Consider the following 13,525-nt stretch of genomic DNA (forward strand, 5'->3'; position numbering starts at 1 on the left):
ATAGTAGGTTGACTGGATACCGGATAGCTTCAAGGGCTGATAGTCGGATATTCGGCTTTTTATTTGCACTGCATTTGTACATGAAGCGAATAAAGGATTACATTTTAAAAGAAATAAACACATTTTTACATAAAAATAACGAATTATGAATAAATTTCCCGTTTCCGTGAATATCCTTTAATAGAGATTCAAGTTTTCTGGAAGTAATCTTTAACACGGTTTAATTTGTGATAAGGATTCAACTTATTAGGAGAGAATCAGAATTGCTCAATTGCAACCTTTATAGATCCAAAGATCTAGTCAGACTATTTAGGAGTTTTTGAAACGTAAACAGTCTTGCTGGCAATGTTATTGAAGGGGGAGTACATAAAACATCTTGCGACGAATCTTCTGAGAGTAACAGCTCATCGTCGTCTCCAAGACCTGTAAATGAAACAAAAGAGACGAAACTGAATCAAGCCTTATACACGAAACTCACGACACACCTTCAGAACTGTTCCAACGAAGTGGCAAATGAAAATAAGAGTTGGAGTCGCGTTCAGGAAAAGAAAAATCTCGTTTCTAGCGAAATCAACGAAATGTGCATCACGATTAAGATCGACTCTAAATTTGGTGGTCATTAAAATCTAAGCAGTCAATTGAGGGCAAGGATTGCTAGAGTTTATGTTTCAGCTCCTTGTAGTAGTATTACAGCAAAGACTGTTCTCTGAGATTAGCCTGGTTTACGAAGCAAAGCGTAATCGGTTGTCATCATCAACTTCCCAAAATTTATTATTTATTCGTCATAATAATAAGCACTGGGTAATTTTGAGTACAGTTAATAAATTAATGTTATGAGTAAATATAATAAATTTATTTTTTTTTAAATCTGGCATTTCAGTAATCAAACCTTATTTTTAATCATGGATAAATAGTATACTATGCTATACTAGCTAGCTAATGAGTTATTTTGTTATGATTTATGTTGTTTTTTTTTATCTTCGCTTATTTTTTGTCGGCCTATTACCGCCAATCAACGACATCAGGGAAGCGACTCCACCTGTTTCTACCTATCAGACTCAACAACTCGTAAGCCGGGCCAACTTCTTTTACTTCCCTTCCGAAGGAAGACGTAACCAAACATCTTTCGCCTCAGAAAATCCCAACGGCGCTAGCTGGGAACTCAGGCCAATCGGATTGTGAGGCTGTTACGCTAACCACACAACCACTGGCGCCGTCCGTTATTTATGTTTTGTTAATGAGAAATTATGGATTTTTTTCGAATATTCAGTATCCAGCAGGATAGCGAATATTGGCCGGATAGGCCGGATATCCGTTTAATCTCTAGTATCAATGTTTACTTTCAAAGTTTCTATGTGTGACTTACTTTATCTCTAAATGGGAATTACTCTGAATTTTGTTCATAAAACATGTTCAAAGTAATGCTAAAAGTTCAAAAAATGCCATGACAATACCAAATGAAAAGGCCGCCCAAGAATATCAGGTTGAAAGAATGCGCATTTTATAAGGGCAATTGTCGTGGACTGTAATACAAAACAATCCGTACATTGCTTTTCCACATGCTTCTTTTTATCAAAAAATAAAATTGAGATCCAAAATGAAAACTACCATTGCTAGCCCATTTTACGGTACTTATTCGTTTGAAAACTAACAAGAAACATTTACTCGAAATAATCTATGCTTCAAAAAATATTTCTGTATTGTATATGTTACATCTTAAAAAGTTACGTTATATCGAGGTTGCTTTGTATCGAGGTTGCCTTATATCGAGGTATGACTGTAATAATCAAGTTACGCCATCTGTTTACAACAGCAACCGATGAAACTTACCGGTAAATCTAAGATATTTTTATTGGAAAACCCTTCTAATTTAACGAAGTTTGGCATACAGTGATACCGTGGTAAACTCGCCATAATGGATATATGAGTTTTTGAAAATTTATGAAATAAAAAATAGTAAGTAACATAAAAACTAGAATCTACATACAATTCTACATGAAAAATTATATGTAACGTTCTAACCTAAAACTAACCGTTCTCGAGCTATAACCAATCCAAAATAATCAAAACCATATAGGTATGTTGCATTTATAATTGCTTGAGTTTACTGTCATCATATTGATCCATTCATAATGTAGGCTTTCTTCAGAATATTGCCGTTTTTTGGTCATATTAAAAGTGTTACCCTCAACACACTCAACACAGAGAAACTTTATTTCTGCTATGCACGAGGGAAACAATAAACAAACTGCAGCGCGCCAAGCGGTTGCCATAGAATTCATGTGGACAAAATAACATAATTGAATTGGACAACTCGTGATCAGAATTTAGTTCATCAGAATGCTATAATTTAATGGTTTAGTTATGTAACTCTGATACAAACGGTGTGCAAGCATGATGTTTACAATATTTGTAGGGGTTATAATCCAGAAAAGGTCTGAATACGTGCCAAATATTCAACTGGTGATCAATTAATAGTTAGCTCGAATGAGGGGCGCATTGACACCAATAGAAGGTGTATTTTATAATCCTTTAAAACATGTGATTCCGTAAAAATATACTATAAAACTACTGTAAATCATGAAAAAGACAATTTTATTTATATGTTTGAAACATTCGAATACCTGATTTGACAAAGGTGTGCTGAATTAGGGCTTGAATGCTCGAATGCATGTGGATTCCATTTTGTATGCTACTTATCTTAAATGGGCACAATTTCACAAGCTATTGGAATTTCATAAATTTTCAAAAATTCATATCTCCATTTTTGTGACGTTAGCATGGCACCACTGTATGTTGAGCTTTGTTAAATAAGAAGGGTTTTCCAATAAAAAAAATATACCAAAAATTGGAGGAGGTGTGTTTTTAGATATAAAGGTTTTTAGTATTAAATTAATTTTTTGAGTTTTATTTCTTAATAGTGCATTTAAAATGTTTGTTTTTTATAAATAGTTCATTAATTTAAGTACAATTTTGTCGAACATCGTATTTAAATCAAACATCTGGATTCTGAGTAATGATACGCCCCTTTAAAAAATCAATTGTAATTTCAATTGTGATTTTAGGTAGTTTCCATCATAAGTACCAAGTTTAAAAAAAAAATCGGAGGGGGTCGGGTCAGCGGCTGGCTGATTTTGAGTGGAATTGCTCTATACAGGCAAACCTGTTTTTGTGCTGGGGATAGGCACCGCACAAAAAAATCGCATAAAAAATAGTAATAAACTGCACAAGTAGCTTTAAAAAATAGTGTTCGCTACACAATTTGAAAAAAAAGTATGCGGTGGATAGGGACCGCATAAAAAAAGTTTCCTTAAGAAAATAAGCCAAATCCTAATGATTCCATTCGTGATAAACATACGATTCCCTTTTTTCACTTTAATAAGCGGCCTACTCAGTGCACCAGTGGCCGAGTGATTAGCGTCTCACATTATCATGCCGGGTGTTCGGATTCGATTCCCGTTCTGGCCGGGGGATTTTTCGTCAGTAAAATTACCTTAGACTTGCACTGTGATCACGCCTATTTTAGAGCTCGCCCCTCGGAATACATCCAGGGCGTGTTATTTGGCTTAAGAAATCTCAACTAAGTATTAACAAATGACGCTAGTGAATGAATACGTTGAGACGGCAAAACGTCCACAGGGAACGCTAACGCCATTCAAGAAGAAGCGGCGCAGATCATAAAATCAACTCTTTGCTCCTTTCAATATGCTCCTACTGACACCTTAAAACAAACAAAACAAAACATGAGAATGGGAATTAGTCCCTATGTAGAGCAATGAAACACATATAATAGATAGAAAAAAATAAATGACCGATGACTTATTTTTTTTTTCAAATACCGCACAAAAAAAATCGCACGGGAATTTTGGTGCATTTTTTTGTATGATCGCACAAAACAAAACGCATAAAAAAACGCACAAAAACAGATTTTACTGTATGTTATTAAAAACTTACGTTGAACAAAACCTAACTTCCTCTTCGATTTTTCGAGATTCGAGAATTCGAAACAAATTGAATCAATTATCCGAAATGAAAGCACCGAGCTGTCTCTACATCTGATGTCCCTGATAATAATAATTCAGATTATTTCGAAAATATGTAGTTTCTATATTTTCTTCCACGTGGTGCGTTTGATTTTTTATTCGATTTGGTTTTCAAATCCCATGTGTACAAAATGTTGAATCGTATCAACCAAGGAGATTAAAACCTGCAAAACACAATCAAGTCCAACCTGCAATCTTTACACCATTTCCGCCATCATGCGCGGAAAGAGCAAATAACTCATTTCGCACGGAACACGAGTGATGATAACATTATTCCACTAATTCGTTACAATTTATTTTTATTATGCATTAATCTACTCATCCCGGGAGATATAAACTGTTCTGGCTCCGAGTTGCAGCCGTTCAACACTCGTTTCGTCACTCTAGGAAATGTTCGTCATTTCACCCACTTTGTGCTGGTTGCCTCTTCGGATGATTCCAGGCGGAGCTCGTGATTGCGATGAAATTTGTTACGACTGTTCAGACGTTAGATTGCACGTAAGACGTGATTACCTAGCTCTCGGGCAGCAAGATTAATGTGGAGGGGGAGCTCTGTTCCGCCGATGGAACTCCGCTCTAACATTCTGGTAGCGGAGTCAATGCCCGTGGAATGTTCGACACGGCTAAGCCTGTTTTAACGGTCGTGCAGGTGAACCTCGCGAGTCCCCGAAAATGTATTCAACACCATTTGCTGATCCGCTTAAAGTGATAAAGCAGAAATAATAACAAATTATATTCAATATTTTCCATATGCAAAACCTGATTTTAAATCACGTTATCACCCGGCGATTATCATCCATCCCTCTGTCAGCTGCTGTCGAAAGCAATGCCATTTGTCGACTTCTCAGCAGCCTCAGCAGCAGCAACAGGAACAGACGCTGATCCTCTGAAACAAACATCTCGGAATCACAAATCAATTATTGATGTCCGGATTTGGGAATGTAAGTTTTTTTTTTGTCACGCCAGCTTTGAATTGGTGGAGAAATTATGCCTGGTAATTTTGATTCCCAGTGTCATAAACATTCCAATATTTCTTATCGTGCTCATTGTATAGATACTTTGCAGCGACTCTTTGATTCGACTTGTTTACTATAAGCTTTGCTTGTCGAGTGTCACAAGTATGTAGTAATGTGGAGAGATCTGAGATGTGACTGAGACTTTGCCTACATACATTCGGTAACTGCTAAAGCTAATTTTTATTTGTGACGAAAGCTTAAAAATTGTTAGAATGTATGCGAGCAGACATTTTCTCATTTCATTTGGGATTGTGCCAAAAAAAAGTCCATTCGGCGTCAATGGGGATCGGAACCAAGGTCGGCTGGAATGCAACACGACCACGCTATCCACATAGCTGCCAGCGCTGTTACATTGAAGCGTGATAATATTACACCTCATCATGAAATGAAGTTGAAAAGTGTTTTCTAAGAGGATAAAGAAGAACATGAACGAGAATATATCTTTCTCTGTCTGGGCCGTGTATTTGGAAAACTATATGAAAAGCTTTCATATGATTTCATTTAAATGTGTCTCCTGTTTTGCTCGCTCATATTGGCTCTAGCATATATATTATACAAATGGTATACATGTATTGGGGAGTAGAACATATTCTGTTATTTTTCAGCTCATTTAATGTAATAAATCGAGATGCCATAACATGTGCTAAAAATTAACTTTGGGTGTATAGTGTCGATGTAATCTAAACAAAATAAGGTTGACGGCACAAATAATTATCAAGCAGCGACACCACAAAATTTTCAAATTAACTCTTAACATGTACTGTTAATGGCACGCTGTTCAAACACTGAAGCACTAAACTTATTAAATATACAAGTAGTTTTTCAATATTTCTTAGCAAAATTACATCTCTAACGCTCCATAACATTCCCAATGAAATAATACCCAAGCTATGGTATACAGCACTTTTCGAAGAACTGCAACAGAAAATCCGAAAACGAATTTTCATCATTTTCTTTTTATAATTTCGGATATTACTTTAAAACTCATCAAATATCTTGAAACGAATCTTTAGTGACAGTGTTGGTGGCCCTGAAAAGTAGCCATTTTGCTGGAACGGGAATCGAGTCGCCGCTGTCATCCGATAGCTGGACATATAACTGAATGGGACGATTATATGGTGTTCCTTCTGCACCATTATTCCACATTACGATGCGGTATTTCAATCGAATAGTATTGCGTCACTGTTGTGTGTGTTGGATCGCTATTGCGGTTGCTCACAGGATGCCATTGCTTATTTGCTTTTTGTCTGAAAGAGGCTTTAAACTTTGCAGTTCATTTGCCTCTATTGTTCTACTATTGCTGGTGATAATGAGTTTAAAGCTAGTTGACTGGAGAATCACCCAGGAGTGTGGCTTGCGATGCAATGTTTCGCTTGTCTTCTCTTTTCATATACCGAGGTTACTTTAGATGCCTGTTTTGAGACCCAGATCAGAGGTTCAAGGCCTCTAAGGAGGATGGTAGTGATAGCAGTTATCCATGTATATTACGCGAAGAACTAAATGGCTATTGACCGTCGTGAATAGAGTTCTATGAAGCGTTCGCGCGACGCATAATGGACGATTGTTTTCAGAGGAGTTCTCTCGGTTACCTTCTTATATTTCTCACAATTATCTCTCCTCCGTCGCTATTGGATTTCGATGAAAAAAAGGTGCAAAAAGCGTTCCATTGCTTAAATTGTACAGATTTTTCTTTCTTTTCTAATGGTCTGCTGCCTGTCGTGACACTTCGGGTTTTCGACTGATTTTCGGGTTTTCGTCTCGTCGAGTGATCGATAGTTTGCGTTTACCTAATCACAATCCTGATTTTTGCCTCTCCCCACAAAAAGCTATCCATTTCATGATAATCGTAACATTTCCTCGCCGTGTTAACTGTATGAACAAGACCGGCGTCATTACTGACTGTTTGAAGCTCGAATCATCGATACTTGATTCCTGACATAATATAGATCAAAGTCTAAGATACATTTTCTACCGAGACGAATCTCAAGAAACCAATTTGATTGCGTTTCTGAAAGAAATGATTTTTTTGATGAAGGACCTGGCTGGATGAGGGAGTAAAAAAGTGCCCCCAAACCATAATGTCTAACTGGAAGATATGGGAGGTGAAATTAAAATCTAAATACTGAGCATGATGAAAATATTGCAAGATTTTAAATGCTTCTAACTCTACAATTTCTTAAAAGATCGCAAAGATGTTTATATCAATTGATGGGAAATATTTATACGCATATATTGTATAGGGTACCAAATAAGAAATTTTGAGAATTTTTTTTGAACCCCGTACGTACTTTTTTTGCACACCATTCTCAATAGATTTGAGATAAAAATTTGAAAAACAAAAACTGAATGGGTTTTTTTCATCAAAAAGCACTAAATAAAATCTTGAAATATTGATTTTTTTAAAGATTAAAATATTCAGTACTACGTTAATTCATTATTCAATGTGTTATTTTAAATATGTGCGATTTTTTTCAGAATTTTAGCAGTGTTGCGCGGTACAAAAAAAATACATACAGGGCGGTCTCGATTATATACAGTCTTAGATTTCTTTTCGCTGTATATAATCGAATCCTGTATATAATCGAGTGAAAAAATAGTTTTTTATTCGTTTTCTATGCATATATATTTTGTTTTTTTTTTTTAATATAAAGAAAGAATTTAATTTTTTAATCAGAGAATACCTTTCTCACATGGAAAAAATAAATTTATTCAGTATCTCTCAGGCGGTGATTGGCGATCTTATTTGATGAAAAAAAATCTTCTACGCATGTGTTTGAATTCCAACAACTTTTTTTTTGTTTCGGAATCAGTTGCCTCAAACTGGCTCTACATTAAAAAGTACGCTACGGAAGACGATTCTGTGGCTTCCATTTCAAAGATGAGAAAATTTGGTACAAGATACAGTTGTGAAACATGTAAACTAGTGGATTTAAATAACATTTTGCAAGTGAAAAACTTAAAATTGAGAAATTTTTAATGTGTTATTATTTATTTTATCCTAAAAATTCATTTTAAACTTGATTGTTTTTATCAATCAAATTAAACCTATTTAATCGCTCTAGAATTTGTTCTTTGACACTCAACTTCTATCTTTGTTAATTTCTCTGAAAATCTCTTTAATAAAGAAAGAAAAAAAAGCTATGGTTCAAAACGTAGTTTTTCTTTACTCATGCCGTTATCAATAGCTTAGAAATGAAAACATAGAAAAAATACTCTAAGTGCATCTTACTATGATGTACCACGACATATCGCCAAATAAAATTATCACCGGAAATTGAATGAATTACCATCGAATTTATATGAAATTCGATTATTCTACAAACAGCTCAGATGTTGATACGTTTAGTCTTATAGATTTCATGAAAATAAAAAATAATGCAGACGGTGTAAATTAGATAAAAATAGTACGTTCAATCCTCGAAACATTATAAAAAACATAAATATAAAAAAAAACCTACGAACCTCAAAATTCCACAATTTTGAATTTCCAAAAAATAGTACCGCACAACGTCATAAGGTTCTGAAAAAATGACATCAAAAACACGTACATTTAAATAAAAACTATGTTTCAATGTATCTAGAAATTTTTAAAAAATCCAAAATTTCGAAGTGCGAAAAAAATACTTTAATTTAAAAAAATATATTTCCGATAGAATGTTTTATAATTTGTCACGGTACACCATAGTATTCACTATGTTTTTAACCATAGCTCTTATTGTGAACCGTATAGGGATTCAGAAAAATTACCTAATTCGTATACAATATTTTCCATATTTCTAAATGTAATGTTATGGGTACTTTTTACGAACACATGAATACAATATAATTATGGATTTTAAGAAATAAAGAAAAGGAAATAAAAAAAAAAATTTCAAAAAATATTACATATTTTCGTACCGCGCATTTCTCAAAATTCTATTAAAAAAATCATATAAAATAGAAAAGGCCAAAAGACTAAATAAAAATTAGAGTAGTAATGAATTTCTTAATCCCCTAGAATGTTTTATCAATATTTCATAATTTTTTAGTACTACAATTTTCTACGAAAAAATGTTGATAATATTTCTCGATACACCATAGTAAGATGCACTTTCAGTAGTTTTTTTAAATTTTTATATCAAAGCTATTGAGATTAGCGTGCAATAAAAATGGAAAGTTCGTTTTTCACCAAAGACCCTATGGTATGAATGATAAAAAAAAATCGAGATAACTGTAAATCTCGACGAGTAATGCAGCTTTAAGACATTTGGCATCAAAATTTTTTTTGAAAACAGAATGCCGATTTTTGACAAAAACATTTTTTCGAGATGACACTAGATCGTGCAATGCAATTTTAAGACATTTGGCATCAACAAAAATTTTCGAAAACTCCGAGTTCCTTTACTCCCCCTTGGGTGATTTTTCGATTTTCAAGACCGCTTTGCGCCGCTCTCCCTTAAGTCCGATTGAGCTGAAATTCGGCATAGATTGTTTTCTCGAGGTGGTGAACATTTTGTATAGGGTAACTTTTAAAAATTCGAGATGACCATTTTCATTGGCACCCTACTGATGATCCATCATCGAAGTATCCATCAAAACGATGAAATCGGTAAGAAATGGACAGACTCTATGGAAATTTTGTGTTTTAAATATCTTGGCTGGATCAATAATTCACCTATAGTAAATAGTATTCTTACTTCTGCTAGTTTTCTTCGAAAGTGACGTCTGATATCGGACATTGTTTATGATGATCGCCGAGCCTAAGTGTTGCTATGCAATGCTAAGTATGCAATGTTTCGTTCATATATTCTTTTTCTTTAACTTCATTTTTTTTGCATAATAGTGAAGAAGAGTGGCGAAGTGGAATAGCTTTGAAAAATTTAGGAAATTTGTAAGAAAATATACATGCTATTTCACGAGAGTAAAAAAATATGTTTCATTAATATAGAAAACAAAAACAAATAAAAGTATTCTTTGTTTTATTTGTTCAGAGCTCATGAAACGTGCGAAATTCGTGCCTCTACACTAGAATACCTCCTTAAACTATCCATCTGCAAAGTTGTGTACAGTAGTACACCCAAAATTGATGTTTAGCTCATGTTTTGTCATCCCTATTTATGACATTAAATGAGACATAACTTAACAGAAAATGTCATGACTCACAAATACTGGTAAGCATTTGTATAATATACATGGTACAGCAATATAACATTAATACGAGCGAGCGAAACAAAAGACAAATAAGCTTTCCGCATACTTTGCCACATACACGGCCCAGACCGAGATAGATATTGTTCTCCTTGATGCGCTCCTTTTTTACTCATAGAAAAAACTTCCCAACTTCATTTTATAATCAGATGCAATATAATCACGTATTTGCTGAACAACAACGTATGTGAATCAATAAAAATTCCGCTATACACCCAAACTAGCGTTGTCAGAAAGTATTTCATTTTCGATAGAAAACATGTCATTTCCTGCCTTGAAGCGTCGAATAGGCAAATAATGTAATATGTCCCCAATGCTTTAAAATGTTTGTATGTATGGAAGCAGACATATCTTTCTTTTTTTTCTTTTTTCATCTTTTTTTGGGATTGCACACAAAAAAAACTCAAACGGCGTCAACGGGGTTCGAACCAAGGCCAGCTAGAATGATATACTGTTTTACACGACCACGCTAACCACATAGCTAAAGATGCTGTTGGGGAAGAACGTGATAATATTACATCTCATTACAAATTGAAGTTTGAAAAGTGTATTCTAATTTTACTCTTAGAAAACACCATGAAGCATCATTCCAGCATGAAGGAGAACTATATCCATCTCGGTCTGGGCCGTGTACATATGTGGCGAAGTAATGCGTGCTTATTTGAAACGTGTCTTTTGTTTCGCTCGCTCGTATTTATCTTATATTGCCGTACCATATATATTATACAAATGCTTTCCAGTATTTATGAGTCATGGCATTTTCTGTCATCTTTTCGCTCATTTAAAAAAAATCCATTTTTAATATTTTTGCTTACGTTTCCCGATTTTATGGCCGTAGTAGATTAGATACCGCATCACTAAAATGGCTATAACTCGGTAAATAATGGGATTTTCGAAAAGTCCTTCCTAGAGTATATTCTTGAATGCCTAAATTTTAGAAATATGAAGTAAACATTTTTATTTTTTTTTTTCAAATCTCTAAACTAGAATACTGTCTTAATTTGGTATATAAAAGTAATCTAGTTCATTATGCATTTTTGGGATACAGTTAATAATAACCTCGTGATTTTTATTTCCAAAATGGGACTTAAACCCACTAATTTAGATGTTTCACATCTGTATCCTGTATTGAAATTCCAAATGGAAGCAACATAATCGTCCTACGCATCGTACTTTTTGAATTAGAACGAGTTTAAGGCAAACAGATTGGGAATCCAAAAACTAATAACTCTCCGAATCAACCACCCTGTACAAACTTTTCTTTATGACTTCTTTCTGATTGAAAAACCGGTAGTGAATGTTTTTAATTATACTGTAGAAAGACCCTAATGCGCGTTATTGATGAAGACTTTAAGCACTTTCCAGAAATGTAGTTTTTATTGCTTATGGTAGGACAACATCGACAGTTATAACAATGCAACTTAGTCGAACCTAATTATGAATCAATCAAGTCTCGAATCTCACTACAGTACTTGTTCGCTAACTGAACTAAAAATTTAACCCAATTACTGAATTCCAGAAATTACAAAACAACAGAAGCAAAACTTCAAATTGAATACCGTTCAGAATCTTATTTCGGACACTTTGTCTTTGTTTGTTGTATCTTGAAATGCTTAATGCACTGATGATATAGGGTTGGGAGAAAAGAAATGTCGTATTTCTGATCGGAATTCGACGCTTTATTTAACATACTTAAAATTATCCAATTTAAGTCAAATATGCGCCGTTTTGTTCGCAAACTTGTTGCCATTTAGAAGGCAACTTCATTATCCTCCCCTTATAAAACCCCCTTCCTTATTTGCAAAAAAATCTTTTGAGGCCAACTTAGTATCACCAAGAGCGTTTTGCATGGACCGGGAGAGATGTTAATCACTTGGAGCCAGGTCCGGACTATGGGTGCAATAGTACATCCCATCCGAGCTCCCGTAGCTTCTGGTGGGTCATCAAAGATGTGTGAGGCCGAGCGTTGTCCTGGTGGAAAACATCACCATTCCTATTGATCATTTCTGGCCGCTTCTGGTCAATCGCCTGCTTCAAACGGTCAAGCTGCTCACAGTAAAGAACCGAGTTGAGGGTCTGGCCATAGTTGAGCAGCTTATAGTGGATGATTTTCTCCCAATCCCACCAAACACACAGCAAAACCTTCCTGGCCGTCGACAGCCACTACACCAGAACAAAATCGATCAAACCAACGCTGTGCTGTGCGAATCGTTACAGTATCGGGTCCATAAACTACACGAATTTTTTCGGCCGCCTTCGTTTGCAGTTTTACCTCGCAGGTAGTAAAAACGTAAAATATGGCGAATTTCTTGCTTGGTGGACTCCATCTTTGACGCGCTATAACTTGAGACTGAAAAGGACAATCACAACACTGTCAAAACGACACTTGCAGCACAGATTGCAGTCTTTAAATAGCCGTATAGTAGGACCCGATGCGAGTACAACACATGATATGTTTAAGTGTTGCCTTATATTGACAATATACGACATTTCTTTTTCCCCAACCCAAAATAACTTTAAAATAATATCACAATTGCTTCTTTAGAGTAATCCCTTGGTTTCACTATCATTTCATATGAGAACTACATTTGAATTATAACATAATCGGCAGAAATCTGACAACACTACTCACTATCGTTTGAAGTTTGACGTTTGCTTAGCGTGAGCACGTAGAGTTTATCCGTTTATCAATATTTAAATTTCTCCCGTGTTTCATCAGTTCTCATCATCGTTAACAGTTTACTGTGATTGCTTGGTAAGTGTTTCGCAATAAAATATAATCAAGTGTAATGTAATTTTCGTCCAAAAAATTAGTAAATAAAGTCGGAAATTTGTTTTTTTTTTATAAATAGTGTCCCAAGTTAGATTCTTATTCGTTTCATTTGAAAAGCATTTTATTCGATGATTTTTCTATGTTTTCAATCAAATAGGTACCAAAGTAGAAAGCTTAAAAGCATATTGAACTAAATCATTAAAAATATCAACCAAATGATACATGTGCATAAAGTTTAGATCTGTTTTCTGCATCATATGCCTTAAGCGTCCGATATATGATTCAGAACGGTATGAACATAATGAACGACCTATTATTGATACATAAATGGTTCGCAACCTTGTTAACGCACGCCCTGTTAAACAGCAATTCATTTAAAGCAGGCCTAACGACTACCGTATGTAGATGGGAGGGAGACTACTTCATGGTAAACTCATTGCGGAGCAGTTGCACTCTGAGCTGCGATACGCATGATACATATTCAGTTGCTTTACAATATGTAGAAA

Source organism: Toxorhynchites rutilus, chromosome 2 (assembly GCF_029784135.1).
Source record: "Toxorhynchites rutilus septentrionalis strain SRP chromosome 2, ASM2978413v1, whole genome shotgun sequence".
Lineage (NCBI taxonomy): Eukaryota > Metazoa > Arthropoda > Insecta > Diptera > Culicidae > Toxorhynchites > Toxorhynchites rutilus.